The following is a 21,339-nucleotide window of genomic DNA, read 5'->3' as shown; positions in this document are numbered from 1 at the left end:
GCGTTGATCAGGCCGCGGGCGTGCAGGAGGGCCGCAATGATCGGCCTGTGTCAGTATCAGGTCCTGAGATTTACAAATGCCCATGTGCGTGCCTGCGTACGCCCCCCCTTGCACAAAGGAGCCCTTCCATGTGGGGATCATGCCCTGCCCGTCACAGCGCGGAGCTGAGAGTGACGTGTGTCCTGAGCATGAAGTAGGCGCCGCTGTCATTGTCTTGTGCTGAAAAGCTGGGGGGAAGCTAATTCCGGGCACTTTGTGGCACAAGGACAACAGCGCAGAGACAATACCGCCTGTCCTCTTGAAGACACATACATCAGTGTTGGCGGGAAGGTGTTTAGCTCCATTGCGGGGTCAGCATGGGGGCTGCTGGTGGGCACACAAGGACACGAGGAAGGAAATTGTTGATTTCGTAGGTGCCAGGAGCGATATCTTCACACTGAGCTGACTGTCCGTACCGGCTGGGGTAGTTGTCGTCATGTGGCTGTTGAAGACCATCACGTGCCCCAGCAGAAATGCTTCCCTTCTGCTCTGTCCTCTCCACCGCTGTCCAGGCACTGGGGGCTCCCTCAGAAGCTCTGACCGTGTCTGCACTAGACCCCAGAGACCCGGCCTGAGTCGTCCTTGCCCTGCCTGCGGGCCATGCTGGGGCCACCATGACTTCCCCGGCCCTCCATGTACAGACTCAGAGCGGAGACTCACGGACCAGGGCACCTTCTGCGGTCCTGGGGCTCAGTGCCAAGGTTGCTGACTTCAGGCGGGTCCCCAGCTCCTGTGCAGGAAAGGGGTCATCCCTGCACCAGTGGCAGCGGCACACGAGCCACACCATCCTGCCCAGTTCCAGAAGATGACTCCCTTAACTCTTGATGGGATTAAGAGAATTTTTTTCCTCCAGATAGAGAATAAGATGGAATTAGAAATAACTTAGAAAGTCAAATCATTCTTTGAGGTCAAAGTAGCTAATATAAAAATGCTCAGGGCGTCTCTAATTTATCAACGAATCGGCAGTTACAGATAGAAGCGCCCTGCAGGCTCCCCCCTGGGTGACAACAGAGGCCATGGGACAGACTCATCTGTGGTGCATTCGCTCTTGGCTCTGGAGTCTTCCAAGCACTGGGTGTGCAGAAAATCCTCGTGTCCGCAGACGGGGTGTTTAGCAGACACAGAAGGGCTGCGGAGGCAGATGCTGGGTCCAGTGGGCGGTAACAGCGTGTTCTGCAGTGGGCATGTCTGAAGGGCATCTGTAGTTGGCTGTTGTCGGCTGTCCATCGTCGCTTGTCATGGGCGTCCTGTGAGCAGCACGTTCAAGGGGAGACTTTGAAATGAGAAGACAGCCATATGGACTCATAGTGAATAAGATGCTGAGGCTCCTAGGAGCAGGTTTTCTTCCTCGTCTCAGACATACTTCCTTCTGGGAAGAGTCTTAGCCCGTGAGCAGAACCAGGGCAGAGCGTCTGGTAAACTGGATCTGTTTGCTGCATTTAGAAGGCAGCCTTACGTGCACCAAAAATCCATCTTCCTTCCTAATAAAATGTAACTTTCTGTGCGTCGTTCAGTGTGGGGAATTATCACACATCAAAAATGCAGAGTGTCTTTTTCAGGTGCGATGACAGAGAGGGAGTTGCTGATTGTTCATTCTGTGGCTTGGGTCCACTCTCTCATCTGTGAAACGGAGACCATCACTGACCACAGGCTCGTTGGCGGGAGTGCCTGGCATGGGGGTGGCACTGGGCCGATGGCCCCTTTTACCGCAGACGGTCAAGAGGAGGGGCAGAGCCTGGGGACGTGTGCCCCATGGGCGTCCCGGCGCTGCACATGAGGCTCGTGTCCTTGGCGTTGCTGAGACCCCGTTGGGTGGGGCAGCCGGCACACACACACCCGCTCTCTTGGAGGTCAGCAAGGCTGGTGGGGGCCATGAGCCTTTGACCTGTCATCCCCTGTGGGTTCTATCTGAGCTGTGGTTCAGCAACGCCTCAGCCCTGCACAGGGACCATCAGCACTTCCGCAGCCTCGTAACTCTCAGGACTCCTTAGTTGAGGGGAATTCTGAGGTGGGAATGCCAAAGCCTCTGAGCGTGGTGTCTGCTCACGAGAGAGCTTCCTGCAGGATGTGTGGTCTCTGAGGCGCAAGTTTTCCCTTTTCTTCCTTGTTCTCTCCCCAGTGGGGCTGTTTTCATCATCACATGTATTATTGGCAATATTTTGCTCAAGTGCCCATTTGCTTCCCCAGAACCACTGTGCAAGGACGATGCTTTCCCTCCACGCCTCTGATCAGCTTTTGTCCCCTTGCTGGGCTTGGGGAGAAGCTCTCTTGCCCAGACTCCACCTTCCCGAGCGTGGAGCAGAGCTGTGCGTCCACCTGTGGGATAACCCGCTGCTGCTTCTGTAAAGCTTAGTGCCTGGGCCGTCTCCCACGAGATCAGGGTGCTCGACTCCGCTCTTCTTCCTTAAACGAGACACGCAGTGGGGTGAACTCTGAGCGCGGCAGGGCTAATCTGAGTTTTCTGAAGAGGGCCATAAGACCCAACTTGGTTTTTGTTGCCTTTTTATTGCCGTGTTTCAAAGAAACAGCCCTCATATCAGGACTTCCTTTGCACTTGTATGAAAGGGCAGAGGTCACACCTGTGCTCACAGCCACAAGATTCACAAAAGCTGAGCGTGGGAGCAGCCAGTGTTGACCAGTGGATGCATGGATGGACTTGAGGCATATCCACACTCAGTGGAGAAGTATTCAGCCCTGAAAAGGAAGAAAATCCTGACACCTGCCACATCGTGCTTGAGCCTCGAGGACACGGTGCCAAGGGAAATGAGCCAGACGCAGGACAGACGCTGTGTGGTCCCTGGAGCAGGTGCACCCACAGAGACAGAGTGTGGATGGCGGGCTCCAGGGCAGGGCTGGGTGTTCAATGGGGACAGAGTGTCGGTTTTGCAAGATGGGAAGAGTGGTGGGAATGGAGGTGCTGGCGCTGTCTCAACAGTGTGAACGTGAGGGCTACCACTGAGCTGAGCACTGACACGTGGTTCTGATGCTAGGTTTTCTGTTCTGTGTATGTTACTACAATAAGAGAGTAGAAAATGGATATACGTGGCTGCCATGGGCACTGTACAGGGTCAGGATCTCGGGGAGGAAGAAGGGATTGAGGAGTTTTCGGGAAGTTCTTTGCTGAAATATTCCATCTAATCATCAAGTCTCACCATGAGACTTTCCCTGGGGTAGTCCCCAAACTCTAGGACATGAGGAAGATTTCTGACTTTTTGCTAGTCTATGGGGAAACAGGAAGAAGAAAATAGTGAGTTTTCCCAAAAGTTAAGTGTTTTTAATATTTTAAAAAAAGTCCTTTGCGTCATCTCCCACTTGTTTGGTATGACAGGGATTTTTGTGATTGGTGATGACAGCGTAAGGTGATTGTGTGTGTGTGTGTGTGTGTGTGTGTGTGTGTCCGTCCGTCACTGGTGCTCATTTGATGCGGGAGGGCGCTGACAGCTGTGTTGTCCTGCAAATTAGGGGAACACAGTGACAAGTCAGACATTGGTAGGCAGCTGCTTTCAATGTTCAGGGAAGACTTTCAGCTGAATTTCCCTTTCAGTGAGGTTCCACATTCACGGGAGCCTACTCGTGGACCTGGCTCTGTGGCCATGAGGGGAGCTGGGAGCTGGCGCACAGCTGGTAGAGTTGGTCCTACTGAGTCCGAGGGCTGAGAAGGACATCCATTTGAGCAGAGTCATTCCACTGCCAGTTTGAGGCAAGTTCTGGAACACGGTCCTGGCGCATGCATCTGAGCGCCTCAGGGCCGGCCCCTTCTGGAAGGGGATCCCCTTGGATGAGGCTCCGTGCCTGCCCACACCTGTCTGTCCTTTGTGCCTCACAGATCCCAGCATCTACGTGCGGCAGGTGCTCAGGATGCAGAGGTGACCGAAGTGTGGAAAATAAGCATAAAGAAAACATGGAAGGATTTGGCTCAGTGTCTACCCAGGTGCCCATGCGTTCCCCCAGAGCAGTCACGGCGAGCATTTCCCTCCATTCTCTGGAGGAGGAAGGGCACAGATCCTGGGGCCAGGCTGCCTCGGTTCAAATCCTGCTATCAGTTCCTCACCATGCGACCTTGAGCAAGTTTCTTCACCTTGGGGTGGCTCTGATTTTCTGTCTGATAATTGGGGTGATAATAGTAACAACCTATGTTTGACAGAGTGTGTAACCCCGAGTAATGGTGTCAGGAGGTGGGGGCTGGGCAGGAAATGACATCACAGGAGTGCTGCAGCCCCCATGATGGGATCAGTGTCCTTGGAGGAGAGACCCCCACAGAACCCCCAGCCCCTCCTCCACATGAGGACACCCGAGTCTGCCACCTGGACAACGGTGTGACCGCAGCCACGCGGGCACCTGATGTCGCACCTCCAGCCCTGAAAACCATGAGAAACACAGTTATCTAGGTTCTGGTCCATGGTGTTCTGTAACAGAGTCCCGATGGACGAAGATACTACCTTACAGGGCTGTTCCGGGGACAAAACGGGCACGTGTCTGTAGACAGCACCTCACACTGTACGTGCTCTGGAAAATGTGGTTAAATGGTACAAATACAAGGGAATTAGTAGGAGTCCTTCTTCAGTGCAGTGGTGAAATCCAAATAATTGAGAAAATGGAGTTGCCCCGATGAGGTGTATGTGTGGCCTGAGAGCACAGACCTCTGGCCATGTGTAGTCGGAACTGGAGCTCTTTGTACAGGAATTCAAACCGGTGGTCAGCCTGGTGCTTAAGGTCTAAAACGACAAATTAAAAACATAGGCCTTTACAGTTCCGTGTAGAAAGACCTGATGTGGGTTCTTTTCTGGTCGTAGCCCTATCATGTGCATGGGCTGTGCTGAGTGTGCTCAGTGTGAGGTGCGGGGTCTCACGTCCCCAGACCTCCCCAGGGAGGGTCACTTATGGGCACCGTGCCAGGGAGCCATCGCGTGGCTCAGTCTCCGGCATCCCCAGACAGGCAGGTGGCAGGTCTCTGGAGCTCTAGGGAGTGCTGGAGGCACCAGTGCTGGTGAGGTTTTGTGGTGTCAAAGAGCACAGCCTCCAGCGGGTGTCTGTTGCTCAGTGGAAACAACACACACCCATTAACGGACTCCAGCCTCGGCGTTAAGAGAGATGAGGAAGACATTTGGGCCATCTCAGTCCGTCAGTGCAGGGCCCTGTTTGCTGCGGTCCCTGGGCCAGCACAGCGGGTGGCAGCACCCCGGGCGTGCACACAGAGCATGCGACATGTGGCTCGCCGGGTTCGGTGGAAGCACCATGGGCTTGCACACTGAGCGTGCCACCGTTTTGTGGGATGATTACTCCTCACCATCACGCAGCCTCACGCATGTGACTCACCAACTCTCTTGGTTCTATGAGTCGATGGTCATCCTAATGAGGTGAACTTGGAGTCAGAAAGCCTGGGTTTGAATTACATGCTAACCATCTGGGGGCTGTGCCGTCATAGAGGAGACTCTGGACATTTCCATATTCCTTTCATCTGCGGTGAGAATGGGGCAGATAATATATTTGAAAATATCCAGTAAATATCTGGGATGTGGTAGGAACTGAATAAAAATTAGTTGAATCTAAACACAACTGATGGGAAGACACAGAAACCAAAGCAAACCCCATCAGCAGCCAATAGCTTTTGGCTTAATACGCAGAAGGGAGATGCCAGGATTTCTTTTGCCGAAGGGAAGCCGAAAGATAAACCTGCTGTGTGGTCCTCGAATAGACCCAGAACTTCTCCGCAGGATCGAAAAGGTTTCATGGGGTTTTGAAAATCCAGCACACCCATTTTACCTTCTTGATGCCCATCATCAGGAAGAGATTTGAGAAGACCCGACATCATCTCTCTGACCTGTCCTCTTGAAGGAGGCCCGTGAGCAAAGCGTGGCACCACCGTGGTGCTGCGGGAACATTCCTGAGTCTCGAGCAGATTCGTGAAACGGCCTGCGGTATAGACTACCTCTGCTGAAGAAGTCCTCTTACACGGTCTGCTCTCCACTGAAAGCTCCGAAGTTCAAGGTTGGAAACATGTAGTAAAACACGGATTATCAGGTGTCAGACCCAGAGAGCATAAAGGTGGGCACAGAGGCGGAAGGCGGCAGGAACTCACAGTAAAGTCAAGAGCTGAGCTGGTTGGAGTGAAATCAGAAACTGAAGTTCTGGACGGAGGCCACGTAGGATGGGCTTGGGCTCAGGTGGCTTGTGATCGCTCCTGGTGAGGTTGCCAGAGTGAAGGCGGGGCAGTCCAAGCAGGAGCGGGTGTGGGCCGTGCCTGCCACGCTTGCAGGCAGAGCACCTGCAGGACAGCAGATGCCCCCAGTGGTGACCTGAGCCTCTCAGCACCCATTCAGCTCCCACCCTCCCAGGTCCCCCCGTGGGCAGCATCTGCTCTGTTTGATTTTCAAGTTCTTTAGAAGAGCAGACATAAATATCAGTCATGCACACACGGGGACAAACATTTTAAAATCAAGGTTAATGAGCGCATACCCTTTTCCAGATGGAATAGAGCCAATGAAATTATAAAGCAAATTCCCTAATCTTGATATATGTTGAAAAGGCTTATAGTTAATTTGATCTTCTGTGGTTTTGACCTCCATGCTGTCTCTCAGCCCTCAGCACTAAGGCTCAGCTGAGTGAGGAGGGGGCTTGGTGTGCGGTCCCCAACCACAGTTTGGTGGGCTTTGCACTTGCCCCGAGATGCATTCCTGACACGCATGTGAGGAGGGTGGATTCTGAGGAGAGGCTCCACATGTGTGGACTGGCTCCTGGACTGGGAGCCGTGTGGGCCTGCGTCCCTGGGCGGTCTGGGGCGGGGTACGTGCAGGCCTCGGGAGCTGCTTTATTCACCTCTGTTCAGGCTCTTCCACGACTGTCTGGGGGCAGTGAGGGGAACCCTGCTGGCCCACAGTGCTCGTTCAGCTGCCAAAAAAAGCAAAATTCATTTCAGGGCAAAACTCCTGCCTGGGACAAATGGCTTCATTAGAATCCAAAAGCAGTGTCAGGAAAACACTACATTGTGCCGATGGAAGTGAACACTGCCAGTGTTTCCTGCTCCTTACTCAGTAGGATGGGACTCTGAGCCCAAAACAGGTCCCCCGGGACCACAAAGGAGCAACTCCGTAGGCCCGTGGTCATGCATCCTGGGCATCCTTCAAAGCAGCTACACTGTGCTTGGGGACTGTCGGAATTTGGGGGGTATGTGCCCGGCCTGGGGGTCGAGACCCTTTCTGAACCTGAACTAGATGAAGTGTTGGGAACCAGTCCTTGGGGGAGTGTAGCATGTCGTTGCTTCTGCAATAACCAGATCTTCCAGAATCGTTCATTTCCTTCAAATGACACTGACGTCTCCAGTGAGTTTTATCTCATGACTTGCATTTATAGACTTACATTACATAGGTTGTTTGAGTGTTAAATAATCATTAATGTGAGCATAAATACGGAGAGCCGTGAGTGACCCTGTAAGAACCAATGGGCAACTGTAACTAAGAGACAGTGTCAGCAGTGTACGGTCAGCTGTTTCCGGATACTGTGTGATTGATCCCATTAAAAAATGTGTGTGATTCTTTCCATGTCAGTACTGGTTGGCAAATTAAAAATAGGTTTGGTCTATGGTATTTTGTGCCTAGATAGCATGAGTGGCACGTCCTTCCTGCAGAGAGACCTTTCCATTTGCAGAATAGGACTGAGCCTCTGGGTTTCCAATCTGTTGTAGACACAGTTTTACTTGAAGCCACAGTTGCTGAAATCACGGAAGGTTCTTCATTCATCTGCGAACTATTTTAATAGTACGAGTGTTTCCCTGGCAAAGATCTTCACTCATCCCCCGTGCGTGTCTGGGGTGGTGCTTGCTGCCCGGCGTGCTGAGTATGTACTCGTTTAATTCTGCGATGTTGAGGACGTTTCTGAGCTTCTGTACTCATTAGTTCTTAAATCAACAGTAAACCTTCAAGGTCCCACTCTGATCTTCGTCTTCCAGCACATCAGGTGGGAAGGGCCAGGGGCTGGGGACATGCAGGGGCCTGATGTCCCCAGACCGTGGTGTTGGGCTTGGTTGGCACACGGCTCCACCGTCACAGCGATCTACAGTTTCCTGTGAGTGCCTGAGGTGTGAGCGACACCACTCCAAACTCCGTGTCCCCAGGCTCGGCCGGCCTCTCCCCCTCCTCACAGAGGCTCTGCCTTGAGGTTGAAAGGCAGCCTCCCCGTGTCAGCACAGTCCGCAGGAGTCCGGGTGGACCTGTTTCTACTTCAGAGGGCGCTTGGCTCCGAGATTTCAACAAATACGCTGAAAGCTAGGACTCCATGCTGGGACAGGTTAGTACTACTCCTGGTCCAACACGCCCAGCTTCGCCAGGAAAGCTTCGCTCTCCTCTCCCTGGGGTTCGGAATATCCATTTTGGAAGGGCTCCGTGTGAAATCGTGAAGATGAGAAGGCGAGGCTCGATATTCTTAGAGCCGTGGTGTGCAGTGAGGCTGCTCTAAAGGCCTGTGTCAAGTTAGATCTGACAACCACAGGAGCATGCCGGCCGAATCTCAGCAGGGTAGGAAATTCAAAACATCCTCTCAAGTCAGAGGCTCTGTTGCCGGCTTGGACACGGTCGGCACCATACACGTGCTGGTCCCCAGGGAGGGCTGGGGACGGGGCCCCCACTCCCTCTGCCAGGGGGCGAGCTTGGCCACCCTCCATGGGGCGTGGAGCTGTCTGCGGTGGCACTTGTCAGGTCAATCCGCCCAAACCTGGGGCAGTCTGGCAGGGACACGGGAAGTACAGAGCACACACGTTGGCCAGTTTCCCTTCTTGGCAGCCGCCGTGCCTCTGGCCAAGGAGAATATGATAGGCCTCCCTTCAGAATCTGTTAATGCCCATCCTGTGTTGGTGGATTGCCCAGATTTGTGTTACAAACAGGCATGACCTCCTGGGGGCGGAGTGCTGCTTTTGCAACATGACACCAGCCACAGGGCCAGAGGCTGACCCCATGGTCAGCTCTGGGTCAGACACACAGTGGCCCGAGTCCCACCGTCTGCCGCACTGCTGCTGGTCCCTCGTGCACAGAGCTGCCGGGGTCACGGCCCTCTGTCCTGGACTTCCAGGTCACGGAGGGAAGGAGGCAGTGAGACGGCTGACAAGCCCACTTCATCCCTTCCATCCCGTAAGAGCCCTGAGTGTTAGTGAAACGTGCAGCTTTTCCTATTAACCAGGCCCATGTGACTGTGTTTGGGTGGAGGAGAATTACTCACATCACAGCTGGATTAGCCCCCCTGGGTATTCTGAAACCCACCTCTGTGCTCTTTTCATGTGCATGTCTGCAGACTTGCACTTCTCCAGAGAGGGAAGGATTTCTGATGACAAGTACAGACTCTGGTCTCTCCTCCCAGGTTGGAAATCTGTGGTCAGGGCAATAAAAACCTGTGGTGACGGGCGACGTGTTGGATTCCAGATGGCTTCCCCGAGTGGATTGGTGCTCACCAGCGGGTTGTTTGAATGATAACCAAGATGGCACGTGGGGAATGTGTTGCTACAGCCATGCCTGACAGGGATGGATCATATAGAAAGATCATGCCCAGGCTGTGCCCGCCAAAAAAGAAAAGTAGATGAATGTCCCTGAACCACATCAAATGCCCCAGGGTACCATGTCCTTGACACATGGTGTCACGCGTGTCCCCGGGCTCCTCCAATTTGATTCAGAGCCTGACAGATTTTTGCAATCAAATGTGAGGAAATGACTGGTCAGGGGAAATAGAGAAATTCTGTTTTCAAGATTGAATTAAACTTAAAAAGAAAGTTTCTCAAGAACAGGGCCCTGGGGCATCTGATGTGGTTCAGGGACAAAGTGTTACCAGGAGAGACACAGATGGGGTGGGGCCCCGATTCCAGGTGGATTTGAATCTTTTCTCTGCAAACTGGCCAACAGGAAAAAGGTATTGACTTGGAATCTCTGAATGAGTGCTTTTGATGGTTTTATGAACTGTAGACCAAAAGGCATCCCCATTCATCTACTTTTATAGCAATTCAATTAAAAGTGTCTTTTGTATTACAGAGTATAAAGAAAAAATGAGCAGTCAGTGCTTCCCGTTACTGTAAATCTTCTGGGTGCTTCCCGTATGTTTGATTTCAGTCCCTGTGGGGTGGGGGACAGCATTTGAATTTACTGAAGAGACACCTGGGACTTAATAGTAAAGTGTCTTCCGGCCAGAGCAGGAATGGGGCTTGGCGGGCAGAGCCTGGGCACGCGCTCCAGCTGTCTTCCCAGAGGCGGACTAGGCGGTGCCCGTGATCTTTGGCGACTCAGAGGCAAAATCTTACGGAGACATGTTTGGACTGAGACCTGGAAGAATGATCATCACAAACTTGAGTGAGAGCCTTTCAAATAATTTGTAAATGACCTTTCATTTGTTCCCTAAAGAAAAAAAATAGTAGAAACAGTTCTGTATTTGTTTTCTTTATTTCCTGTGCCCCCCTCTGTCTCTCTGTCTCTCTCTCTGTCTCTGTGTCTCTGTCTCCCCTTTTGGAATACAAACTAAAATGTGTTTTCCTCCGATCCTTTGTCAATGTGTTAACATTCACTAATAACAATGTTAAGCATTAACATCACCTTTTCCTCTCTCACTTGTGTAGAATAATTTTTTTCCTTTATTTATTTATTTATTTATTTATTTATTTATTTATTTATTTATTTATTTGAGAGGGAGATGGAGCATAAGCAGGGGCCAGGGAGAGGGAGAAGCATACCCCCTGCTGAGCAGAGGGCCCGGTCCGGGCCTCGATCCCAGGACCCTGGGATCATGAACTGAGCTGAAGGCAGACGCTTAACTGACTGAGTCACCCAGGTGCCCCTAAAATTATTTTTTATAGGAAACTTCCTTCCTCCAAAACAAAGAACATACAAGGAGAAACTATATATTCCCGAGTTGCTCCTTAGAGCGAGGAAAGGTGCTGTTTCTCTTGTCTTGGTTAGTTTGTGTGTTTTTGGAGTGAGGGACCATGACCGCTAATAGAATTGGTGCTAATTTCTCTGGCTGGTTAATAACCGGGAACGGGTCTCCAGGCCTCACCGTTGGGGGTCTACGTGTCAGTACTTAGAAGTGCACATGTCAGCGACCGTTCTCAGGACTCACGCTGTAGCTCATCTGTCCCCACGATACACGAGGATGCAGGGCTCAAGGCGGCCATGCAGGGAGACCCCTGGGTGTCTGTCCCCCCTCCCCATACAGGTCTTTCAAAGATCGGCCTATAATGTAAGCCACACTTCTTCAGCAGTTATGAATACATTTTCCCATTTTTCATTGATCATCGTTATGTAGTTGCGCCTTGGATCCTCTGACCCTTTCATCTTTCTGTGTCGCCACAGGTAGTAAAAGCCTCACTCACCTGACATTTCAGCTCCTCTGTGCTGGGACCACAAGTGAGTCAATGAGCTTCACCCTAGTTTGAAACGTGCTGTCCATCTCGTGGGTTCCGCCCCTCATGACGTCCTCTTCCAGGCACGTTGTGTCACTTGCGACGTGGGGGTGGCCCCCAGGAAGGGTGAGCGGGAGCCCCGGTTTGCAGACCGGCTGCCGGCAACGGCTGCTCTGTGCTCGTGCTCCGGCTCTCCTGCGAAGGGGCCATTTCTTATCCCTGTTCCTGTCAGCGATCCCAGCTTCCAGCCTAGGTTCCTGTTTCTCAAACCCCGAGGTGCCTGAGTTCCTTACCGGCTGCCCTCTGGCACGCGGGCTCCACTCTGCCATCGTGGGCGGGGTGTCTCTGTAGTACTACCTGGCGCCTGGGCCGCGACCCAAGCGTCTGCTTTATCGCCTCCCCCGAGCATAGATCCCCCGAAAGATCTGTGAATGTGCTTGTCCACTTGGGGCTGCAAGGCTCCAGGTCCTATGGTAAGATCTTTGGAATTGAAATTCCACTGCATCCCCAGTGAATACTCAGCTCTTGATCAGACGTTTTCTCATGGAAAAAATGCGTTTCTTCCATTACCTGAAGTGGATTTCCTATAATAGAATTACACTGTTTTCCAACCAATCATAGGCACTCCACACACCGCAGCCAACTCAGTAATAAATGGCCCAGGATTGTTTTTGAATTCAGTGAAACCACTTGTTCCCAATCATATGCAAACGAAGCCAGCTGAGCTCTGGAAAATAGGGGCCATCTCTTGCTCTCTGGTCTCATTCAAGTCTAGTATGAAAACAAGGTGCATTATGTTTTTGTTTTATCAGATAAAGATCATGAAGAGTGGCTATTTTATTAGGGGTGAACTTTGACTTATTTGCATATTTTAGACTTGCAAGGTATCACCTTTTTGCCTCATCTGTCACTTCCCAAAGCAGCCGGTTTTGGTAACTCTGCAGAGCAGTGGCGGTGGGAGCACAGCCTGGATGGATGGACAGGCAGGGGTGGCGTGGGTGAGACAGGGTGCAGGCACAGTGTGGGTACTGGGCTTCCCGCCTCCTACCGCACCCTTCTCCAGATACTGCACTCACTCCACAGACCCTTCCAGCTCTACAAGTCTGGGGTTTATTTTCTGCGTCTTAGGGTAAACAAGAAAACAAGAAAATTGTTGTGCTGATATTTGATACGAGTTGGTGAATTCTTGGCCCAAGTGGTGCCGTGGATTCCACGTTTCGGGCGGATGAATGGCCCACTTGGACGTGTGCAGCTATGGTAGCGCTCTGAATTTTCACCACATGATTCTCTCAGTCTCAGAAACATACTGATTTTTAAAATATGGGGTCTTTGGAAGTTTCTCCATGTAGAGCGTCTATTTATGCTTGGCCTCGTGAGTAGCACACACGCGCAGGAGAGGATGGTGGCTTTCACGCACACGGGCAGGGGGAGTCGGGAGGCCCACCGTGTTGCTGTCCTGTTACTGATTCTACCTCCCGCTCAGGTCTGGACCTTGTCTGTGCAGTCATCACCTGTATCAGTAGCGCTCTGCTCTCACACCTGGCACTAGATTACGAACCCAAAACCGAAAGCAAAAGCAGCCCGTCCCGTCCCTCCATGTACGTGTTCATGGGTGTCCTGAAGGTTCAGGACCGAGCGTTTTCAACCCAGCTCCCCTGTCGACATCCTCATTCATCCATTCATTCTCTTGACGGATGTGTGCAGAGGCTCTATTCCATGTTGCTGAAATGCGTGGTCCCTGGGCAGGTGGAACTACCCGGTGTCCATCAGCCCTGAGCCTGTGGTGGGGCTCATGTCCAATTTGGCCATAAACTCTCTCAAGCACCTGTGTGTTGTGAGCACCTGGTGGGACCACAGCTGTGTGCAGAGCCAGCTCCCACTTTCTGTCATGGCGCTCCGGAGACAGTGGAGGAGCTAGTCATCATCAGTAATCCCACTGATGGACGTCTGCATCCTGTTACAAGCAGGATGGGTGTCCTTAGGGGAGGTGTAGGATTCCGCGTGTCACAGGAAGCAAAGCCTAGCCTGCACAGGGAGGACAGGAGCTTGGTTGAGAGCTTCTGGAAGCCCCAGGAAGGCAGGGGAGGGGGGGATGGGCACATGTTCCTGCACAGCTGGTCTGCGGAGGTCCTGGCACTGGGAGGACAGTGAGTGTGAGGGAACGGAGAGGCTGGTGATGTGGGGCAGACATGATGAGAAGTGAGGGGCTGGCTGGGCAGACGATGCTGTCTATGACAGCGGGGGACACCCAGGCGGGAAGCAGGGAGTGGAGTGCATGAGGGGTAAACAGAGGGACAGACACAGGGAGGGGCAGGGCGCTCTCCTTGTCTTGGGGTGCTGAGGGGAAGGGTGGGTCAGAGGAGGAGCAGAGTGGAAGGGCAGGCTGCAGTCAGAGGGGGTCCCTATGGCTGGGGGACAGACCTTACCTCACTCTGCAGACAGTGAGGTGCTCAGAGGGCTTTAAGCCAGAGCACCTTTGGAAAGAGGGTACCGTGTCTCTGGGACTGGGGCCATGAGGGGCATGAGAGGTCAGGAGGTGAGAGCGTCTGGGGCTGGGTCCTGGCTACTCTGCCCCCAGTGGCCACCCCCACTGTGCTGTCCAGCCGCCTGTGACAGATACAGGACAAAGGTGAGGGCGCCCTGTGGCCCTTTTGTTTCCCTTCCCTGTGTAGGAACTCCAGCAGTCAGGTGGGGGGGTTATGAGGACACGAGGATGAAATCGTGCCGGTTTATTGTGAAACCCTGGAAACACAGCTTCTAGAAAAACGTGGAAGCCCATGCAGACCTGCTGCAAAGAGCGCAGCTCAGGAGCTGTGTGTGCATGAGACACTGGGCGCATGCAGCCATTTCAGCCGAGGTGGTGGGCTGATTGTTCGAGGCTCCCTACAGAGTCAAAGCTGAGAGTCAAAAGATGTGATTTCTTTCTTTGACTCTTTCAATGATGAATAAACCATACAACATATTTTAACATATCCTTTTTTTTTATGTTCAGTTAGCCATTAGTTTTTGATGTAGTGTTGAGTGATTCATTAGTTGAGTGTAACAACCAGTGCTCATCACAACATGTGCTCTCCTTAATACCTATCACCTGGTCACCCCATCTCGCCATTCTCCTTCCCTCTTTAACCCTCAGTTTGTTTCCCGGAATCCAGAGTCTCTCATGGTTTGTCTCCCTCTCTGATTTCTTCCCATTCAGTTTTCCCTCCCTTCCCCTGTGGTCCTTCATGCTATTCCTTATGTACCACATATGAGTGAGACCATATGATAATCGTCTTTTTCTGCCTGACTTAATTCACTTACCATAATCCCCTCTAGTTCCATCCACGTCGATGCAAATGGTGGGTATTCATCCTTTCTGATGGCTGAGTAGTATTCCATTGTATATATGGACCACATCTTCTTTATCCATTTATCTGTTGAAGGACATCTTGGCTTCTTCCACAGTTTGGCTATTGTGGACATTGCTGCTATGAACATTGGGATGCATGTGCCCCTTCTTTTTACTACATCTGTATCTCTGGGGTAAATACCTATTAGTGCATTTGTCCTAGGGTAGCTCTATTTTTAACGTGTTGAGGAACCTCCGTACTGTTTTCCAGAGTGGCTGTACCAGCTTATGTTCCCACCAACAATGTAAGAGGATATTCCTTTCTCCACATCCTTGCCAACATCTGTCGTTTCCTGACTTGTTAATTTTTGCCATTCTAATTGGTGTAAGGTGGTATCTCCTTGTGGTTTTGATTTGTATTTCCCTGATGGCTAGTGATGTTGAGCATTTTTTCATGTGTCTGTTAGCCATTTGTATGTCTTCTTTGGAGAAGTGTCTGTTCATGTCTTCTGCCCATTTTTTTGACTGGGTTTTTTGTTTTTTTTTTTAGTGTTGAGTTTGAGAAGTTCTTTATAGATCTTGGATATCAGCCCTTTATCTGTAATGTTATTTGCAAATATCTTCTCCCATTCTGTGGGTTGCCTCTTAGTTTTTTTGATTGTTTCCTTGGCTGTGCAGAAGCTTTTTATCTTGATGAAGTCCTTAAAGTTCGTTTTCACTTTTGTTTCCTTTGCCTTTGGAGACATGTCATGAAAGAAGTTGCTGTGGCCGATGTCGAAGAGGTTACTGCCAATGTTCTCCTCTAGGATTTTGATGGATTCCTGTCTCACATCAAGGTCTTTCATCCATTTTGAGGTTATCTTTGTGTATGGTGTAAGTGAATTGTCCAGTTTCATTCTTTTGTATGTAGTTGTCTAATTTTCCCAGCACCAGTTATTGAAGAGACTGTCTTTTTTCCATTGGATATTTTTTCCCGATTTGTCAAAGATTAGTTGACCATAGAGTTGAGGGTCCATTTCTGGAGTCTCTGTTCTGTTCCATTGGTCTATGTGTCTGTTTTTTGTGCCAGTACCATGAGGTCTTGGTGATCATAGCTTTGTAATGTAGCTTGAAGTCAGGCAACATGATGCTCCCAGTTTTTTCTTTTTCAACATTTCCTTGGTGATTTGGGGTCTTTTCTGGTTCCATACAAATTTTAGGATTGTTTGTTCCAGCTCCTTGAAAAATGTCAATGGTATTTTAATAGGGATGGCGTTGAAAGTGTAGATTGCTCTGGGCACCATAGACATTTTCACAATGTTTATTCTTCCAATCCATGAGCATGGAATGTTTTTCCATCTTTTTGTGTCTTCCTCCATTTCTTTCATAAGTGTAGTTTCTAGAGTATAGATCCTTGACCTCTTTGGTTAGGCTTATTCCTAGGTATCTTATGGTTTTTGGTGCTATTGTAAATGGAATTGATTCCTTAATTTCTCTTTCATCAGCCTCATTGTTAGTGTTTAGAAATGCAACTCATTTCTGTGCATTGATTTTGTATCCTGCCACATTGCTGAATTGCTATATGAATTCTAGTAATTTGGAGGTGGAGTCTTTGGGGTTTTCTACATAAAGTATCATGTCATATTTTAACATACCCTTAGCTTTCTGTTTAAACAACCAGTTTCTTTATTTTGATATCTTTCCCTTTTTTAAAAAGGAGTGGCCAAAGTCTTAATGTTGAGCTGCTTGTGTTTTATACACTTAGGAGCCTGTGTCCTAGATCTTGGTACGCTAGATTTCGTGATTTTTGCCAGAGCCACAAATACTCAACATGCCCACATCATCGTCTGATAAGGGCAGTGTTAAGAGCTCATTGTTTGAAAGAGTTGGGGGTCCAGCCCTTAGTAGTTTCTGGTCAATCAGTGTTGGAAATAAGCCCTGAATTCAGGCTGCACTTGGGCAGAAATACCGCAAATACCACACGTTGGGCTGGGCTGTGTGCAGGGGAGCAAGGCTGACGCCCCCGTGTGCAGCCGAAATGCTTTGACAAGGGACACAGACATGTTTATAGAATCAGCAGATCTGAACAAATTCAGAAGTCCATCTACTGACCCGTCTTGTCTTGGTGTGTGGCTGTGAAAATTGGAGTCAAGTGTCTAGTATAGTCTTAGAAAGTAAAAGTGATTAAAAATTAAAGGCAATTTTATGCTTTTTTAGAACTCAGGAACCATCACTAACATTTGCGCCTATAATTCTGTGAAATTTCATGAAATACCGTAAGGAAACATTTGGTTAACATTATCACTGCCGAGGGTCACTTCCTTATTGGCCCTGTCCTGCTGAGGCATGCGGGCATTGTCCGTGCTCCTGGAGGGATGCACACATGTGACGTTGATTTCATCTTCATTTTCCCAAATCCACTAAACATTTGTGTCTGTAACTGGGAGCACTGTCAGATGTGGGTTTGGGCGTGTTTTGGTGCGTTTTGTGTTTCCTGTGTGCACGTGTATACTTTTTTATGTGAGGACAGCAGTCCTGCCCATTTTCTAGGCGAGAAGCACCCTTTCTGATGGGCAGACACCTTCATCAGAGCAGTCTAGATTTATGGTCAGAAGTGCTGACTCTGAAGTCAATAGGTCATAAACTCCCAGACCCTCAGAAACCGTCCCCCCACTTGTAAAATGAGGTAAGAATATCCATCTTGGCAGCGTTGCTAATTATAACTGTAGCTAACCTGTCTTCCGTGCTTCCCACGTGTGGAGCACGTCACTCGGATTCAGGGAGACTTACAGGGAGCAGTCCTGCACCTGGTGAAACCAATGAATTACCTACAATGAGTACAGTCAACAAGGGTACCCATCTCTCCCTTGATTTTTTTAAAAAGAGTTATTTGTAGAAGTAGGTTCTCAAATGATGGGAATTTAAACGTTCTACTTTGTTTCTATATGTATATGGCCATATTGTATTTACTTATTTTTAAATCATTCCTTATTCAAAAAATACTAAAGGACAGCCCAGAGATATGAGTTCACATTCAAAGGGAAACAGTTTAAGACATGAAAAGAAGTGACCTCATAAGACGAAACGCTGTGCTGCGTTGAGATGAGCCGGGCGTCCAGATCTCTGTGTGAGCTGCCTGGAGGACGTGGGGAGTGGGGTCAGTTCCATGATTCCTTGTGCCCTCAAAATAAAAGCAGTGCCAGTATTCCCTGAAGAGCAGCCACCCCGGCCCTGAGACCAGGAGGGACCATCTCCACCGGGTTTTCACTGGGAGCTGCACAGTCCTGCAGGGCCACACCCCATCAACATCGCCATAACCATGGCAACCAGGAGCCTGGAATCTTCTCTGAGTTGGTGCCCCAGGATAGGGTGGGGGACATCACTGTGGCTGCCCTGGGGAGAGGACAGGGAGGGACAGCAGCACCGGACCCCGCGGAGCCTGGAGATGCACCTCCCCTGACCATGGGGGAGTCCATGCAGACCCTTCGGAGGTGCGCCATGTAGAGTGGTGCCATCAGGCGCTCTTGGTGGGTTCTAAGTCCTGCTGCGCCCCGGGCCGCACTGGGACACGGCTTACTCGGAGATCCGGAAGACCTTTGCTCCACACTTTTACATGGACATTCGATTTTCCTGAAAAGGATGTACACTGATTTCCTTCATTCGGAAACGTCTTATGTATGTTTAATTAGGTAAGAAATACAAAATACATTCGTGTTGTAAAAAAATAAAAGCAATAATCCAATATTTGAAGGGAAAATTAGAATCTTTCAACTGCTTCCCTTGAATCTCAGTGGTCTCCTCAGCAGCCACTACTACTATGAGTAAGATGTAGAGTGTGCAATACATATGTGCGCACATCTGTGTGTATGTGCACACACGTGTGTGCTTCTAGGAAAGTGAGTAGCTTTCACAGAATGACTGATGTAATACTTGCTGGGGGGGTTCCAGTAAGATATCCTATGTTAAAGACATTTCTTCTGATTTCTAGTTTGTGAAGCGTTTTCAAGAATATGTTTGAGGGACGGCTGGGCGGCTCAAGTTGGTTAAGCATCTGCCTTCGGCTCAGGTCATGATCTCAGGGTCCTGGGATGGAGCCTGGTGTTGGGCTCCCTGCTCAGCAGGGAGCCTGCTTCCCCCTCTGCCTCTGCCCCTCCTCCCTGCTCTGTACTCGCTTTCTCTCTCTCTCAAATAAATAAATAAAATCTTAAAAAAAAAAAAGAATGTGTTTGAATTTTATGCTTCTTGGGGGAGCATCTATTATAAGCATGTTTTATCCCCTTGATTTATCAATTATGCTGTTTGCTTTTTAATGCCATACCATTCATCTACTTCTGGGATATACCCTACTTGATTATGATGTTCTTTTAATAGCCTACTGGTTTTGATTGATGAATATTTTATGTAGAATGTTTGCATGTTTGTTCAGAAGCCAGATTGTTGTGGATTTGAGAATATCAGTTGTATCTAAGCTTGGCCAACAATTAAAGAATATTGGTTGCATGTAACTGTCAACATAGACTAAAACAAGAATAGAATGGCTCTTCTCAGAGGATGTGGGGAGGGTAGTGCAGCATCTCTTACAGTGAATGACAGCTTTTGATTATATGTGTTTATTGCAATAAGCAATTTGCTTTAGAGTAGAAAGCTACTGTAGTATCTAAAAGAGATACATTGTAGAAATAGAAAGCAATGCTTTTGACAATTGAATTTTAAATTTCATAGATGTTCATATTCTTCTTGGTAGTTTTTATTGCAAAATCTCTCAGATAATCAGCAACTTTGTAGCCGGTGCCCGATACTAGACCTCCCCACCGATATTGGAGCCGCTGGTGGATAGATGAAACCAACCGTACCATCAGGCTCCTATAATATTATAGTAAGTTACTTGGCATTCCTGATGGTTAAAAAAAGAGTAAAAGAGGGTTAATTGTCATCCAAACAATTCAGCACCTCCAGGTTTCAGCAATCAGTACTGAGTTTTTTGGGTTTTTTTGAGAACGCATTCGTTTATGGTAACTTCTGTGTGTATAGCTCTCTATAATACTGTGCTTAGAGGATTATTAAAAAATCCATCTTTCTGTAAAACCAGGAAGCTGAGCTAGGATGATCATAACATTCTGTGTGTTATTGATGGGAGAAATCATCCCGAGAAATGTTTGTTCATATATAAACAAAAAAAGTTTTATTTTTTCTTATAAAAGGGATTTAGGATGACACCTAATAGACATTCATTTTCTGGAAAAATTAAAAAAATGATTGTGACTGCCCTTCCCAAATTCTGAAGCTGATTTGGGATTAAGAAGGGCCTGGACCCAGTCATTTTGTTGACCCAGTCATGTGGTTTGTATGTCGTCTTATTCCAGCATCACAGATGTCAGAAATGCATATTAATATTAACCACATCATAGTGAACAAAGTACTTTAGAGTAATCCAAGATAGGATTTTAAATCAAATGAAAGGGAAGAGCTCTGTTTGATTAAACTTTCATTATGATTTTTAGGACCAAAGAACCTTCTGATAAAATTATCCTATAACTCTTCATTTTAATTTGGTGGAGACCATCCATTGCTCCTCGTGCAGCCATGGAAAGAGCTCCTTCCCCAGTGATCTTAGTGCCTTCACAAATGTAGCTCTCTTGAATTTGCTTTACCATTTTATTCCTGCTGTTGGTCTCAAAGGCATGTATGTGGTCTTGACACACAATGGAATATTACTCAGCCATAAGAAAGAGGAATATCCTGCCATTTGAGACGGCGTGGATGGACTTTGAGGGTCACGCTATGTGAGATAGATCAGAGAAAGACGAGATTGTATGATCTCACATGTGGAATGTAAAGGCTGGATTCATAGAAGCAGAGCATGGGCGGGGAATGGGGAGAGAGCGGGGAGGTGTTGGCCACAGGGTGTGGACTTCAGTAGAATGGGAATGAGATCTGGGGATGGAATGCACAGCTTGGACTAGTTAACCATGTTGTTTAGCTGCACATTGCCAGGGGAGGAGACGTCCTGTGTAGCCCCCATGACAAAAAGATAACCCTGGAGGGTGATGGATGGGCTCGTTAACCTGGCCTTGGTGATCACCTCACAGCATATATGCATAGTAAGTCATCTTGTACACTTTAAATATATACAATTTTATTTTTCAAATATACCTCAATGAAGCTGGAAAGAAACCCGAGGGTAGGCACTTCTCGGAAAGGAGTGGGTTATTGTTTTGTTTTGTGTTTGAATGAATAGATGTAAGTCATTATCTTCTGGGGGCACCTAAGCAAAACCGTTAGCTCTGAAGCCGATTGCAAGACTGAAAAGCAGCTACGGAACTCAGTTCCATGAGGAGAAAGGGAGCCTTGAACAATCTTATAAGCTGTGAATGTCTTGTTGTCCCAGGTGACCAGCCTTTCTGTGAGTCGATAGACTTTAAAGTGGTTTCTGTGAGCTACGTAGAGATAATCACTTGCAAGTTCCTAACCTTGGATTATGGAGGGGGATTTTGTTTCCTAGGCCCATTTCCTAAGAAGTGGGAAGTGCTAACGAAGAGCATGAGGACGCTTCAAAACTGCGCCTTTCCGGAAGTAACAGCAAGGGCCATGCTGACGGTGTTTCTCTCACAACACCGGACACAGG

At 49.0% G+C, this 21,339-nt stretch overlaps 1 protein-coding gene across 1 annotated transcript in view; it reads left to right on the top strand.

Moving 5' to 3' along the window:
* DLGAP2 (DLG associated protein 2) overlaps nt 1–21,339 on the top strand; it is a 509,882-nt gene that overhangs the window by 29,873 nt on the left and 458,670 nt on the right. The window lies entirely within an intron of this gene.

The sequence above is a fragment of the Ursus arctos genome, unplaced genomic scaffold (assembly GCF_023065955.2).
Source record: "Ursus arctos isolate Adak ecotype North America unplaced genomic scaffold, UrsArc2.0 scaffold_27, whole genome shotgun sequence".
Lineage (NCBI taxonomy): Eukaryota > Metazoa > Chordata > Mammalia > Carnivora > Ursidae > Ursus > Ursus arctos.
The sequence above is the reverse complement of the archived record's forward strand: the minus strand, read 5'-3'. Positions and strand labels throughout refer to the sequence as shown.